Source organism: Salmo salar, chromosome ssa21 (assembly GCF_905237065.1).
Source record: "Salmo salar chromosome ssa21, Ssal_v3.1, whole genome shotgun sequence".
In the NCBI taxonomy this organism is placed as follows: Eukaryota; Metazoa; Chordata; class Actinopteri; order Salmoniformes; family Salmonidae; genus Salmo; species Salmo salar.
In genome coordinates, this window is record NC_059462.1 from 15,060,589 (window position 1) to 15,074,348 (window position 13,760).

The window sequence follows — 13,760 nt, forward strand, 5'->3', positions numbered from 1 at the left end:
GTTCGATAATATCCCTCTTTATGTCCAAAAACCTCCGTTTAAATTGGCGCGTTATGTTCAGTATGCATTGTCCAAATAACATCCGGTGAAATTGCAGAGAGCCAAATCAAATTACAGAAATACTCATCATAAACATTGATGAAAGATACAAGTGTTATACATAGGATTAAAGATACACTTCTTGTTAATCCAGCCGCTGTGTCAGATTTCAAAAAGGCTTTATGGCGAAAGCACACCATGCGATTATGTTAGGACAGCGCCTAGCCACAAAACACCATACAGACATTTTTCAGCCAAGGAGAGGAATCACAAAAGTCAGAAATAGCGATTAAATTAATCACTTATCTTTGATGATCTTCATCTGGTGGCACTCCCAGGACTCCATGTTACACAATAAATGTTCATTTTGTTCGATAATGTCCCTCTTTATGTCCAAAAACCTCCGTTTTGTTGGTGCGTTTAGTTCAGTAATCCAAAGGCACAAAGCGCGCTCTCAACACCCAGACGAAAAGTCAAAAAAGTACAATAAAAGTTCGTAGAAACATGTCAAACGATGTTTAAAATCAATCCTCAGGTTGTTTTTGTCATAAATAAACGATAATATTTCAACCGGACAAAAGCTTCGTCAATAGAAAAGGAGAAACAAGAAAGGCTCGCTCCCGATAACGCGCTGGCTTCATGTCTGGAAATTTCCACTGTCCACTCATTGAAAGTGCTGTATCTCCCTCATTTTTCAGAGTAAAAGCCTGAAACAATGCCTAAAGACTGGCCACATGTAGAAGAAGCCACAGAGATTGTGAACTGGGTCCTAAGTCTTTGTATGGTGGATAGGCTTTCAATGGAAAAACAGCCTTTCAAAATAATAGTACTTCCTGGATGGATTTTCCTCAGGTTTTCGCCTGCCATGTCAGTTCTGTTATACTCACAGACATTATTTTAACCGTTATGGAAACTTTAGAGTGTTTTCTATCCAAATCTACCACTTATATGCATATCCTAGCTTCTGGGCATGAGTAGCAGGCAGTTTAATTTGGGCACGCTTTTCATCCAAAATTCCGAACGCTGCCCCCTACCCTAGTGAAGTTAATAATAAACTCTAACTTGTCTATATCTAGACGCCCAACAAAACCATACTTCTTCCTCCACTTCGGACCATAATATACATTCCTCTTATCTTTATATTCCATATATCTCTCATCCCCGGTTAATTCCGGGACCTCCTTTGAGGTTTTACTACCCATTATTCCTATTTAACAATCCCACACTTTCTCATACGTCACAGGGTTTACCTCCTAGGAAGTCTTACTTACAATCGTCCTTTTAAAAGTACGCCTTTGTCTTATAGGCTTTAGGTGTTTATACCTCTCCCTGCATACTTTTAATAGTCCCTGCTCAGACTATCTCAACACAAGTTAGTTTATTTTTAGTAATGGCCTTAACTACTACGAGTCATTTCAGCCCGTATCCGTTCGAAATGTCAATGATCTGTTACCCAGTGCCGTCTAACACAAATGTAGATACTTTTGTAATTAAACTTTCTCTACATTAGATTATATAGGCGGTATACCCGATACAAATCAAACCTTTTCGTTTGCAATTAAATCTCCCATACAGTTTACTATGACACGAATGCTTATAGGAATTTAATCCTGTCCATTAAGTCATTTTTTTTTGTAAATTTAAATTAATCCAAACTAGTGAATAAAGATTACTGACCTTATCCTTGCAGCTGAGATTCAATATTGGTTGGATCTCGTCACCGTTCCTGTCGTTCCCAGTTTGCCACCGGCCTGTAACGGACCCCCAATGTTAGAGGGCAGGTCTTTGTTACTACGGATGTATCATTCACCTGTGCACGGTTTCGGTGTCCCATGGGATGACAGAAACAGGTATTGAGATCCGGCTCGAAGGACCAAGTTGTCACGAGAATTTCTATTTCAATGTTCTAACTGAACTATTTTATATCTCTGTCTAATTCCTGAAGGTTGTAAAACTCCAGTTTAAATAAATAGACAAAGTCTCAGTCTGCAATAGGTCAATTCTTTATTCAGAGAGCGCTCTGCCCCCCAAAAGCAGAGCCAGTCTTTTATACACACAAAAATCCTTATCTTAGGCTACTCCCTGTTCAAACAAACAGTATTTTTCCACTGACCACAGAATAGAGAAAGAACTATCAATCTTGTCACATTCTTCAAGTCTTTCACTTCTCCTCCCCCATTGGGGCCCCTTGGTTTGAAGACCTCTAATGGTTTTCTGTTATCTGTTTTGCAGCTGCACCCTGCTTGCACATCTACAAAATAATATAATGCCATAGTTCTAGAATTCTAACAGAGCTACACACATTCTCAGATTATATTCTTGAGTCTAACACATTTCACACAGTTATATAATTTTGGGTGGAATACTTTAGTCATTACCTTTAAACATTCAAATTCTTCTATCAGGAAACAACCTAAGGGAGTGCCAAATATAGGGGAGGTAATAAGTGAGGTAATGATTGATGCCAGGTGTGCGTAATGATGGATCCCAGGACCGGTGGTTAGTATACCGGCGACGTCGAACGCCGTAGGGGAGGAGCAGGAGCAGACGTGACACCCCCAAAGCCATCCACGTGACAAAGCCACCATTTGACTGAAAAACAGATTATTTCAAACCACATCAGTTAGTTTAATTGAACAAATATTTACAACAACTTATCTATAAGAAATATATACAAAATCTAAGAGAATATCCAATTTACGCAACCCCTTATGGCTGTTCGTTCTTTGTCTATAAAGCCCATATCAATAAATTTTCTAGTACCAAAAAAATGAAACATCTTTATTTGATCTGCTCTAGCTACAGTATTATGTCATTCAAGTGTTGATCTCATCAGAATCAAAAACTGATGAGAGCAGATTACATTAATGAGACCTTTTTCAAGAGCAACAGATAGCCCACTTTGGGGTATTCCAATTTGCATTAATTATCAGAAATGAATACATTGCCTTACTTGTGAATTGTTTTTACATATTGTTAAACAGATGTTATACTTGACACACTGAGGTCTCTGTAGTTCAATGGCATTTTACCCCTTCGGCCATTATTTAATCATCCACCTTCAATGTTCCAAGACGTTGGTAGATGCTTCCCTGTCCATTGAAACTGGCCAGTATGATCCCCTCTGTACTGGAGAGGTACGAACCCCAGTTCAGTCTTTAGCGATAATCTGCCTTCTGACTACAGGGGCCTCCATATCTGCAAGGGAAATCAGTATATAACTTGACACAACTTGACCAATTACAATTATTGTAATATAATGTACTGGATCTGGAGGCAGTAAAGTGAAGTGAAATGAATGGGGTAATCAATTATCTGCAAATCCTGTAAGATGCTTAGGCCTGTGTACTTACATATCAATTAGAAGAGGGTACTTTTATTTTTTGGGGGAAATTAGGGCGTAACATCATTTGATACCAAAGATCTGTTGGCAAAAGGTAGTGAAACATGAGGCCAATAGATATACATTTGATTTAGCATGGTATGATTTGATCTGCCAGTCTGTAAAACTTCAGTCTCACCAAATTCTGCTACCCTCAGGGTCCCACACTGCATGGTCGGCATTTGGAATTATTTTATCATGTCTTCAAGATCTTTGTTGTCACGAAGAACCAGGAGCTCTAAAACAAAACTTCTTTATCAATTAAAAGTCAAATCAGAAGTTGGCCCGTTTATGGTGAAGATTCATGAACCTGAGTATTGGTCAGTTAGAAAGAGTATTTTCATAATAGTGTTACTTTTTGCGTACCTTCACCTGAGCCTCTATCGTCCCTGAGTGTGAACAAAGGTGTTCCAGGTTCTGTTAAGAAACAATCAGCACACACAATACACTAAAACATCACGTAGGGTTAATTGTTCACCACATAACATCAGGTACTAACTGACCTGGAGGTCAGAGGTCAGAACTGAGACTGTGGCCTATGGGCCTTGGTCAAAAGTAGTGCACTACACAGGGAATAGGGTGTTATCTGGGACACTTCTTGTATCACTCATTGATATTGCGCAGCACAGTTATTTTTGTGCATTGATCACGGATGGGTTAGTACTCAGGGTGTGAATGGGGAATGGGGTAACTGACCATAGCAGTCCATGCGGTAGTAAGAGGCATCGTAGCTGAAGTAGGCTGAGTTGTACTGACACCTGTCCTGATACAGGCCACAGGTGAGGCACTGGGGGAGCACAGTGGCTCCTTCCGATCATAACCCTCACAAACAAACAAACCACAGGTTCATACGAGTTAACATCTCCGTCTGAACGATGAACAATTGAACATACTTTCATGGTTTCTTTGGTATTCAGGATCATGAATTTAGAGAAACCACTTGAAATGAAATATCCATGGGGGTTATGAGAAACACATTAAAGACAATGTGGTCAAAGTGATAGATAAATAGTAGGTTTACTCTATTTTGTTATCTAATTAAGTGAAATGGATTTGCATCTGTACTTACATAGCGCCTTGGGTGAGTTCTGAAATGTAGATGACCTCCCATTTGCCTGAGGTAATGGGTGTTGCCTTGCCCTTTGGAATGATATACACTTTCATACTGTAGGTATTGAATTCTGATATTGCTAACATTTACAGTAGACTGGAATCAATCAATCAAATCTACACATTTGAACAAATACAACCCCTGGCAGGTAGCCTAGTGGTTGTAGTGTTGGGCCAGTAACCTGAAGGATGCTGGATCGAATTCCCAAGCTGACAAGGTAAAAATCTGTTGTTCTATCCCTGAACTAACTGTTGGATGTCAATTACAGCAGCCCCCCCACACCTCTCTGACCCATAGGGGTTGGTTAAATGTGGAAGGCATTCAGTTGTACAAATGACTAGGTATCTCCCTTGAATAGCTTGCAAGTCCGCATTTTATTATCCTGTGCATATTGGCAAATACACTTTGATTTGATTTTGAACAAGCAATCACTTTGAGGAATAAAACACTAAAACACTTATCTTTCACATGGTGAATTTGTTTAGAACCGTATGTGTCACTTATCACTTTGTAGAAACTTATATGATCATCTGCAAACATTGGTTGGAGAGGAACATACCGGAAAATGGAAATAATGGAACAAAATATTTCATAAAAAGCTACATTTAGTTCTCATGGTTCTTTCCTTATACAGTATGTGATCTTACCTGGTCAACCCAACCTGTCTTGCTTACTTGTTCACATTTCTAAAATAAAAAAAGACATGTATTTTAATACGTTTATCAAGACAAAATATTCATGATTCTCTGTTCTCTGAATGCTGTAGTCTACCAAGGAGCCCACCCACAGAGTGAGGTGAGGTGACAACTACCTGGTTCTCATTCCAGTTGTTTCCGTCAAGGTCATAGATCTGTAAAAGGACATGGTTCTGCTTCCTCCTGGTGCACTGAACAGCGACGTGCTCATCTGTCACCCCATGTGACTGATCTCAAATAGTGATCACTGGGAGAAAAACAACACAAAGCGACCGGTTTATATCCCCCTTTTTTATATCACCCTATGACAACACTTTACTATATCAACCGCTATCAACGTATATGAAAGTATGACCTGATACTGTACCCTGCACCAAAGGAATCTGGCACCACCACCTGTGTCCACCTTGACGGATTTGTTGTGTCCACCACAAATAGCTTTGCCTTAGAATTTGTTGAACCAGCCTTGACAGGAGATAACACGAATAACAAAAATGTGGGGCATTCTTTCAGGATACAGTACATATACTTCAAATACTGTATTTACTCTGTACAATGTACAACACACACATAATGCGTGATCATGGTATACTGTATATTTGACCTATTACCTGCTATCTGTGGTATATATATCATTCTTATGACATTCATACCATGTTTTAAAAAGGGCCCATATTACAACATCCCACCTTAGGGTATGGGACAACCACCGTTTTGGGGTATTGTCCATATCCATCCAAAAATAACTCGATTGTGTCATTAAACTCAACATCAGACAGATACTTTCCAGTTGGTGACCACCATATTGCCTCATTGGATGAGAAAACCTCCTCTGAAAAAAAGTGGAAGAAATCACGTTACTCAAAAGCCTCGTGTGTGTGATGAAACCCACCTTGTCCCTTCCCTCTAAAATGGGTCAATACTACTCAGTACTCACCCTCATATGCCCAGTCAGGGGCACCGTTAAGGATCTGATGAGCTTTCCCATTATGGGTGACTTGCATGGCTTCAGCAGTGGCGTTGGGTTTCAAATAAATGTTGTAATTCCAGACGTAAGCCTGGCAGAGAGGCTGACAGTCGCCTTAAAGTCATCATTCCATTCTCTTTACTTTACACTAGAGACAGCCTACTGGAACTTCCTCTACAGGGGTTTTAATGCCCTGGAATCCTACTCCAGATTCTTTTGGTTGGTGCAGCAGCTAAACCCACTGTGCTTTTGCATGTTTATCGCTCAGGGCCATTGCCCATACTTGACATGGGAGAGAGAGCACATCTGGTGTTTGGGTTAAAATTCAGGAAAAGATGCACCTTTGGCATCAGGATATCAGTAGAGCAAAGTTTTATTTAAGTGTATGAAAGTGTATTCTTATTTTGTGTTTGATTGGTGGATGCTGCTGGGTGTGAGTGTGGTGCGGGGAATGAAAATGGAAATGCAAAACTCCATAAGAGAACCGGAGGAAACTCCATATCAAGGGGAATTTATTCATTTTATGAATAAGTCCAAAGGACACGCACTACATCTTAGCTAACCCTTTATGGGTGGTAGACTGTGACACGTTACACTATATCTTAGCTAACCCTTTATGGGTGGTAGACTGTAACACATTACACTATACCTTAGCTAACCCTTTACTGGTGGTAGATTGTAACACATTACACTATACCTTAGCTAACCCTTTACAGTTGGTAGATTGTAACACATTACACTATACCTTAGCTAACCCTTAATGGGTGGTAGATTGTAACACATTACACTATAACTTAGCTAACCCTTTATGGGTGGTAGACTGTGACACATTACACTATATCTTAGCTAACCCTTTATGGGTGGTGGACTGTAACACATTACACTATATCTTAGCTAACCCTTTATGGGTGGTAGATTGTAACACATTACACTATACCTTAGCTAACCCTTTATGGGTGGTAGACTGTAACACATTACACTATACCTTAGCTAACCCTTTATGGGTGGTAGATTGTAACACATTACACTATACCTTACCTAACCCTTTACGGGTGGTAGACTGTAACACATTACACTATCTTAGCTAAGCCTTAATGGGTGGTAGACTGTAACACATTACACTATCTTAGCTAAGCCTTAATGGGTGGTAGACTGTAACACATTACACTATCTTAGCTAAGCCTTAATGGGTGGTAGACTGTAACACATTACACTATACCTTAGCTAACCCTTTACAGGTGGTAGATTGTAACACATTACACTATACCTTAGCTAACCCTTAATGGGTGGTAGATTGTAACACATTACACTATATCTTAGCTAACCCTTTATGGGTGGTAGATTGTACCACATTACACTATATCTTAGCTAACCCTTTACGGGTGGTAGGCTGTAACACATTACACTATACCTTAGCTAAGCCTTTATGGGTGTTAGACTGTAACACATTACACTATACCTCAGTTAACCCTTTATGGGCGGTAGACCGTAACACTGTAAATGTTGGGTTAAGTTCTACATTTCTATGCACTAGATAGAGCAAAGGACGTAAGTGAAGCCCATCTGATGATAATTATGATTTTGTTCAATTTATTGAGCAGAGTGGAGTGATGGATCTCAAAAAAGTCCACGTATGTAGCTAAAGTAAAGGATTAAATTCAAATAAAATAAAATAAAATGTATTTATATAGCCCTTCTTACATCAGCTGATATCTCAAAGTGCTGTACAGAAACCCAGCCTAAAACCCCAAACAGCAAGTAATGCAGGTGTAGAAGCACGGTGACTAGGAAAAACTCCCTAGAAAGGCCAAAACCTAGGAAGAAACCTAGAGAGGAACCAGGCTATGAGGGGTGGCCAGTCCTCTTCCCTGGCTGTGCCGGGTGGAGATTATAACAGAACATGGCCAAGATGTTCAAATGTTCATAAATGACCAGCATGGTCAAATAATAATAATCACAGTAGTTGTCGAGGGTGCAACCAGTCAGCACCTCAAGAGTAAATGTCAGTTGGCTTTTCATAGCCGATCATTGAGAGTATCTCTACCGCTCCTTCTGTCTAGAGAGTTGAAAACAGCAGATCTGGGACAGGTAGCATGTCCGGTGAACAGGTCAGGGTTCCATAGCCGCAGGCAGAACAGTTGAAACTGGAGCAGCAGCACGGCCAGGTGGACTGGGGAGACCAAGGAGTCATCATGCCAGGTAGTCCTGAGGCATGGTCCTAGGGCTCAGGTCCTCAAACTTTATCTGGAGGAAACTCCAACATGGTTGCTGAGGTAAGGGATTAAATTGAAGCCGTTAACGGGAAGAAAACTCCATCTGTAGCTCATTTATGAGCGGAATAGCACGGTTGCTAGGGTGAAAACTGTGGTTGACGCCTTAGCTAGAGGAATTGTTGGATTTCCATTGTTGTTTTCGTTGCACTTGCATTCCATAACATCTATGAATCACATTATTATTAATAGTCTTGACGTCAAATGGGAGAACCAAGGACACAGGTGGCTCTTAATGTTGTGAAATTCTTCCTAGTGTTTACAGAACAACTGGTTCTGAGAGGTTAGGATCAGGACCAGAAAATGTAACAGTAAGCAAATGTAACAAAATGGATGACTGCAGTGTAGCTGTTATTATGAGTACATGTTGTTTGGATTGCTAAGGCATAAGAATATGAAAATGTGTATTCTTATTTTAAATGTACAGTATGTAGTTCTGTACCAGTCTATTAATATTATGTATTATGTCATTTTATGTAGTTCTGTCCTTCAGCTGTAATTTACTATTAATATGATGTATTTTGTGTTTTGTGTGGCTCCCAGGAAGAGTAGATGCAGCTTTGGCTGTAGCTAATGGGAATAAAAAAACGAAATACTTTCAAATAAAACGTAGGTTATATTCTGATTTCTCTAATTGTTCTGTTGTTGTTTGATATTGTCCATCGATAGACTTGACTTTGTATTTTATAGTGTATACGCATGACTTGAACAGCTTCGTCCCAAATGGCACCCTATTCCCTACACAGTGCACTACTTCCTTATGGGCTCTGGTTAAAATTAGTGTACTAAATGGGGAATAGGGTGCCATTTGGGACTCTAGCCTAGATAGTCTATCAGACTGTTTTTTAATTACTCACCAGTTTGTTACTCACCAGTTTTGTTTCCTTTTACTTTTTCCAGGAAAAGTATAGCACAATTTGTGGAACGTTCACAGGATTGATAAATGTTCTAGGGGGAAAAGAAGATGGAAACATCAGGGCCTCGTTTCCCAGAGCCTTCGTTATTAACTTTGCTCTTAAACACCTTCCCACATCTAAGAGTGATCCAGACCACTCATAGAGCAGCCAAAGGACATTGTTCGATTTTTTTTTGCCCTTTTTTAACTACTTTATTCACAGAAGATCTCCGCTAAACATAGAATCAAGATGTTTAGGCTAGGTATCTGTTTGACTGTGACCGCAGATTCAGAACGAAGTTGACAACCAACACAAAGTTCCCAAAGCGTTTTGCAATTGTTACAAACAACAATGAAATGTATATGGGTTAAGAACTTTTGTGAAAGAGCACAGTTTGAAATATATGGCAAATAGAAATCAAACCGGATGGACATCAGAAATAGATGGGGGAGATTGAGGGTAGAGGAAGGACAGGAGTAAAAACAAACAAAATCTAACTATTTTAAAATAGACTGTGTCCATAAAATGTATATAGTATGTATAAGCTGGAAGTAGAGGCCTAAGCGTTGTTGTTCACTATATATATATATATTTGGCAAAAAATATATGGGGGATTGGAAGTGATGCAGCCAATTACATTGATGGATGCTACAATCTATCTGCAATATTAAAGCTGATCTACCCCCTAAAAAAAGAAGAATAACTAACATCACACAAAAATTCCCATCAAAATCTGTCTGTTGAAACTAGAGATATGTTATTGTTTTTTTGCATGGGCTGCGTCTCAATCCACCACATCCGCTGACGTCGCCCTGAAAGGTGGCAGAGCTAGAGCGGTGTTTGTCAGATCATGAGACATCCTGAAAATGGGTCTTCTCACCAAAACGTCTGTTGTGTCCGAACGGTTTGGCCTACAAACTATTATGACCACTCTATTGAAAGATGAGACACTCACTAGCAGGATGATGTTCTCCGTTTTGCTTATGGTCTCGGTGCCAGTATATATGGAGATAGTTTAGCGCCTAAAATAAAGGGATAAATACATGCAAAAACATTTTAAAATAGTTTCCTGATCTTTCTTAGAGCTCTCAGATATACAGTACCAGTCAAAAGTTTGGACACTCCTACTCATTCAAGTTTAAAAAAAATTTTTAAACTATTTTCTACATTGTAGAATAATAGTGAAGACATCAACACTATGAAATGACACATATGGGATCATGAAGTAACCAAAAAAGTGTTAGAAAAATCAAAATATATTTTATATTTGAGATTCTTCAAAGTAGCCACCCTTTGCCTTGATGACAGCTTTGCACACTCTTGGCATTCTCTCAACCAGCTTCATGAGGTAGTCACCTGGAATGCATTTCAATTAACAGGTGTGCCTTGTGAAAAGGTGTGCCTTTCCTTAATGTATTTGATGTGTTTAACATGTTTGAGCCAATCAATCAGTTGTGTTGCGTTGTGACAAGTTAGGAGTTCGCTGCAGCTAGCGACTGGAACGAGCTGCAACACTCAAACTGGACAGTTGTATCTCAATCTCTTCATTCAAAGAATCAATCATGGACCCTTACTGACAGTTGTGGTTGCTTTGGGTGATGTATTGTTATCTCTACCTTCTTGCCCTTTGTGCTGTTGTCTGTGCCCAATAATGTTTGTACCATGTTTGTGCTGCTACCATGTTGTGTTGCTACCATGTTGTTGTCATGTTGTGTTGCTACCATGCTGTGTTGTCATGTGTTGCTTCCTTGCTATGTTGTTGTCATAGGTCTCTCTTTATGTAGTGTTGTGTTGTCTCTCTTGTCGGGATGTGTGTCTTGTCCTATACTATATATATATATATATATATATATATATATATTTTTTAGCCCCCGTCCCCGCAGGAGGCCTTTTGGTAGGCCGTCATTGTAAATAAGAATTTGTTCTTAACTGACTTGCCTAGTTAAATAAAGGTTAAATAAAAATATGGTAGAATTGCTTCATGGTAGAATTGCTGAAAAGAAACCACTACTAAAGGAAACCAATAATAAGAAGAGACATGTTTGGGCTAACAAACACAAGCAATGGACATTAGACCGATGGAAATCTGTCCTTTGGTCTGATGAGTCCAAATATGAGATTTTTGGTTAAAACCAACCGTGTCTTTGTGAGACGCAGAGTAGGTGAACGGATGATCTCCGCATGTGTGGTTCCCACCGTGAAGCATGGAGGAGGAGGTGTGATGGGTTGGGGATGCTTTGCTGGTGACACTGTCTGTGATTTATTTAGAATTCAAGGCACACTTAACCAGCATGGCTACCACAGCATTCGATACAGCATGCAGCGATACGCCACCTCATCTGGTTTGAGCTTAGTAGGACTATCATTTGTTTTTCAACATGACAATGACCCAAAACACACCTCCATGATGTGTAAGGGCTATTTAACCAAGAAGTAGCGTGATGAAGTGCTGCATCAGATGACCTGGTATCCACAATCACACGACCTCAATCCAATTGAGATGGTTTGGGATGAGTTGGACTGCAGAGGGAAGGAAAAGAAGCCAACAAGTGCTCAGCATAAGTGGAAACTCCTTCAAGACAGTTGGAAAAGCATTCCAGGTGAAACTGGTTGAGAGAATGCCAAGAATGTGCAAAGCTGTCATCAAGGCTACTTTAAAGAATCTAAAATATATTTTGATTTGTTTAACACTTTTTTGGTTACTACATGATTCCCTATGTGTTATTTCATAGTTTTGATGTCTTCACTATTATTATACAATTTAGAAAATAGTAAAAATAAAGAAAAACCTTTGAATGAGTAGGTTTGTCCAAGCTTTTGACTGGTACTATATGTCAGACTCTTCAGAACAAACTTATATTCGATTTTGTTGGGGGACTATCTGTTGTTCCATGTAGTGAATCTGTTATTCAACGCTTACTATTGGCTAATAGCAGTAATGCTAAATTCAATGCTGCAATCCAATAAGTTTTTCTATTTTTTTTATACCTTCAGGGGTCTTAAAAGTCTAAATCAAATAGCTAAATAATCCTTGCTATGACCATCTTAAAAAATTCCATATGTTAGCTTAGAATCCTCCCCAGGTTTAGACAGGGCTTAGACTCTAAGAGGGTTTAAGGTAAGATTTGAGTGCAGAAGGCTGATCTGAGAGCGGCATTGCTTTTAATGTGATCCTACAAGTATCGACCTACGGTCTAACGACGCATTTAGCGAAAATTCTCTCTACGTGCTTGTTTGGGAAACACTCTTAAAAAGTTGGCTCATAAATAAAGATGCAACTGGTATGATCCACTTCCGAAGATGTAACATGCGTTTTCCAAAACACCAAGCAGATAGAACGTTTGCAAAGTGCGTTGTTGAGGCATGTGTCGACACTGATAGGATCGAAAGAAAAGCAGTCCTGCTCTCGGATCAGCTTTCTCATATTTTTTTTACATTTTAGTCATTTAGCAGACACTCTTATCCAGAGCGACTTACAGTAGTGAATGCATACATTTCATATATATATTTTTCCATACTGGTCCCCCATAGGAATCAAATCCACAACCCTGGCATTACAAACACCATGCTCTACCAACTGAGCCACACATATAAACAGGTAAACATACTGATTATATGTTTAGTGCAGGAGGGCATTGTCATGCTGAAACAGGAAAGGGTCTTCCCCAAACTGATGCCACAAAGTTGGAAGCACAGAATCGTCTAGAATGTAATTGTAGGCTGTAGCGTTAAGATTTCCCTTAACTGGAACTAAGGGGTCTAGCCCAAACACTGAAAAACAAGCCCAGACCATTATTTCTCCTCCACCAAACTTTACAGTTGGCACTATGCATTGGGGCAGGTAGCGTTCTCCTGGCATCTGCCAAACCCAAATTCATCCGTCGGACTGCCAGATGGTGAACTGTGATTCATCCCTCCAGAGAACGCGTTTCCACTGCTCCAGAGACAATGGCGGTGAGCTTTACACCACTCCAGCTTATTTATTTTAATGCATTCATCTTGGTTTTCATTTGAATCATCATTTTATCCTTCACTTGTTTGTAACAATTGCAAAGACTTTGGCAACTTTGTATTGGTAGTCAACTACGTTGTGAAGTCATCGGCGGCCACAGTGAGACAGATAAACTTCTTCATTCAATGTTTAGCGGAGATCTAAAGTGACGGGGAAGGGGAAAAAGCATCTAACAACTCACTTAGCCTGTTCTATGAGTGGTCTGAGGCAGTCGGTAAATAACAAGCGTTTTCAAGTGCAACTTTAATAACGATCGTTTTGGAAAACAGCTCTAAATGTATTGATGCTCCTACGAAAGTTCTAAAGATGAACTTAGCCTTAATATGTAGGCCAAATCATATTTAATAAGGCAATATACAAACTTACCAAGATATATTGATAGCATGTC

General features: G+C 39.6%; 1 long non-coding RNA gene across 1 annotated transcript; it reads right to left on the bottom strand.

Annotated features, from left to right (window-relative positions):
* Nucleotides 1-2,122: 2,122 nt before the first annotated feature.
* On the bottom strand, nucleotides 2,123-6,467 carry LOC106581723 (uncharacterized). The gene is made up of 11 exons (XR_006761227.1): nucleotides 6,165-6,467; nucleotides 5,595-6,059; nucleotides 5,344-5,474; nucleotides 5,180-5,218; nucleotides 4,491-4,561; nucleotides 4,118-4,243; nucleotides 3,788-3,838; nucleotides 3,561-3,659; nucleotides 3,393-3,463; nucleotides 3,099-3,237; nucleotides 2,123-2,631 (listed from the first exon to the last, which is right to left on the bottom strand). It is a non-coding gene; the product is annotated as an uncharacterized lncRNA (long non-coding RNA).
* Between the last annotated feature and the right edge of the window lie 7,293 nt (nucleotides 6,468-13,760).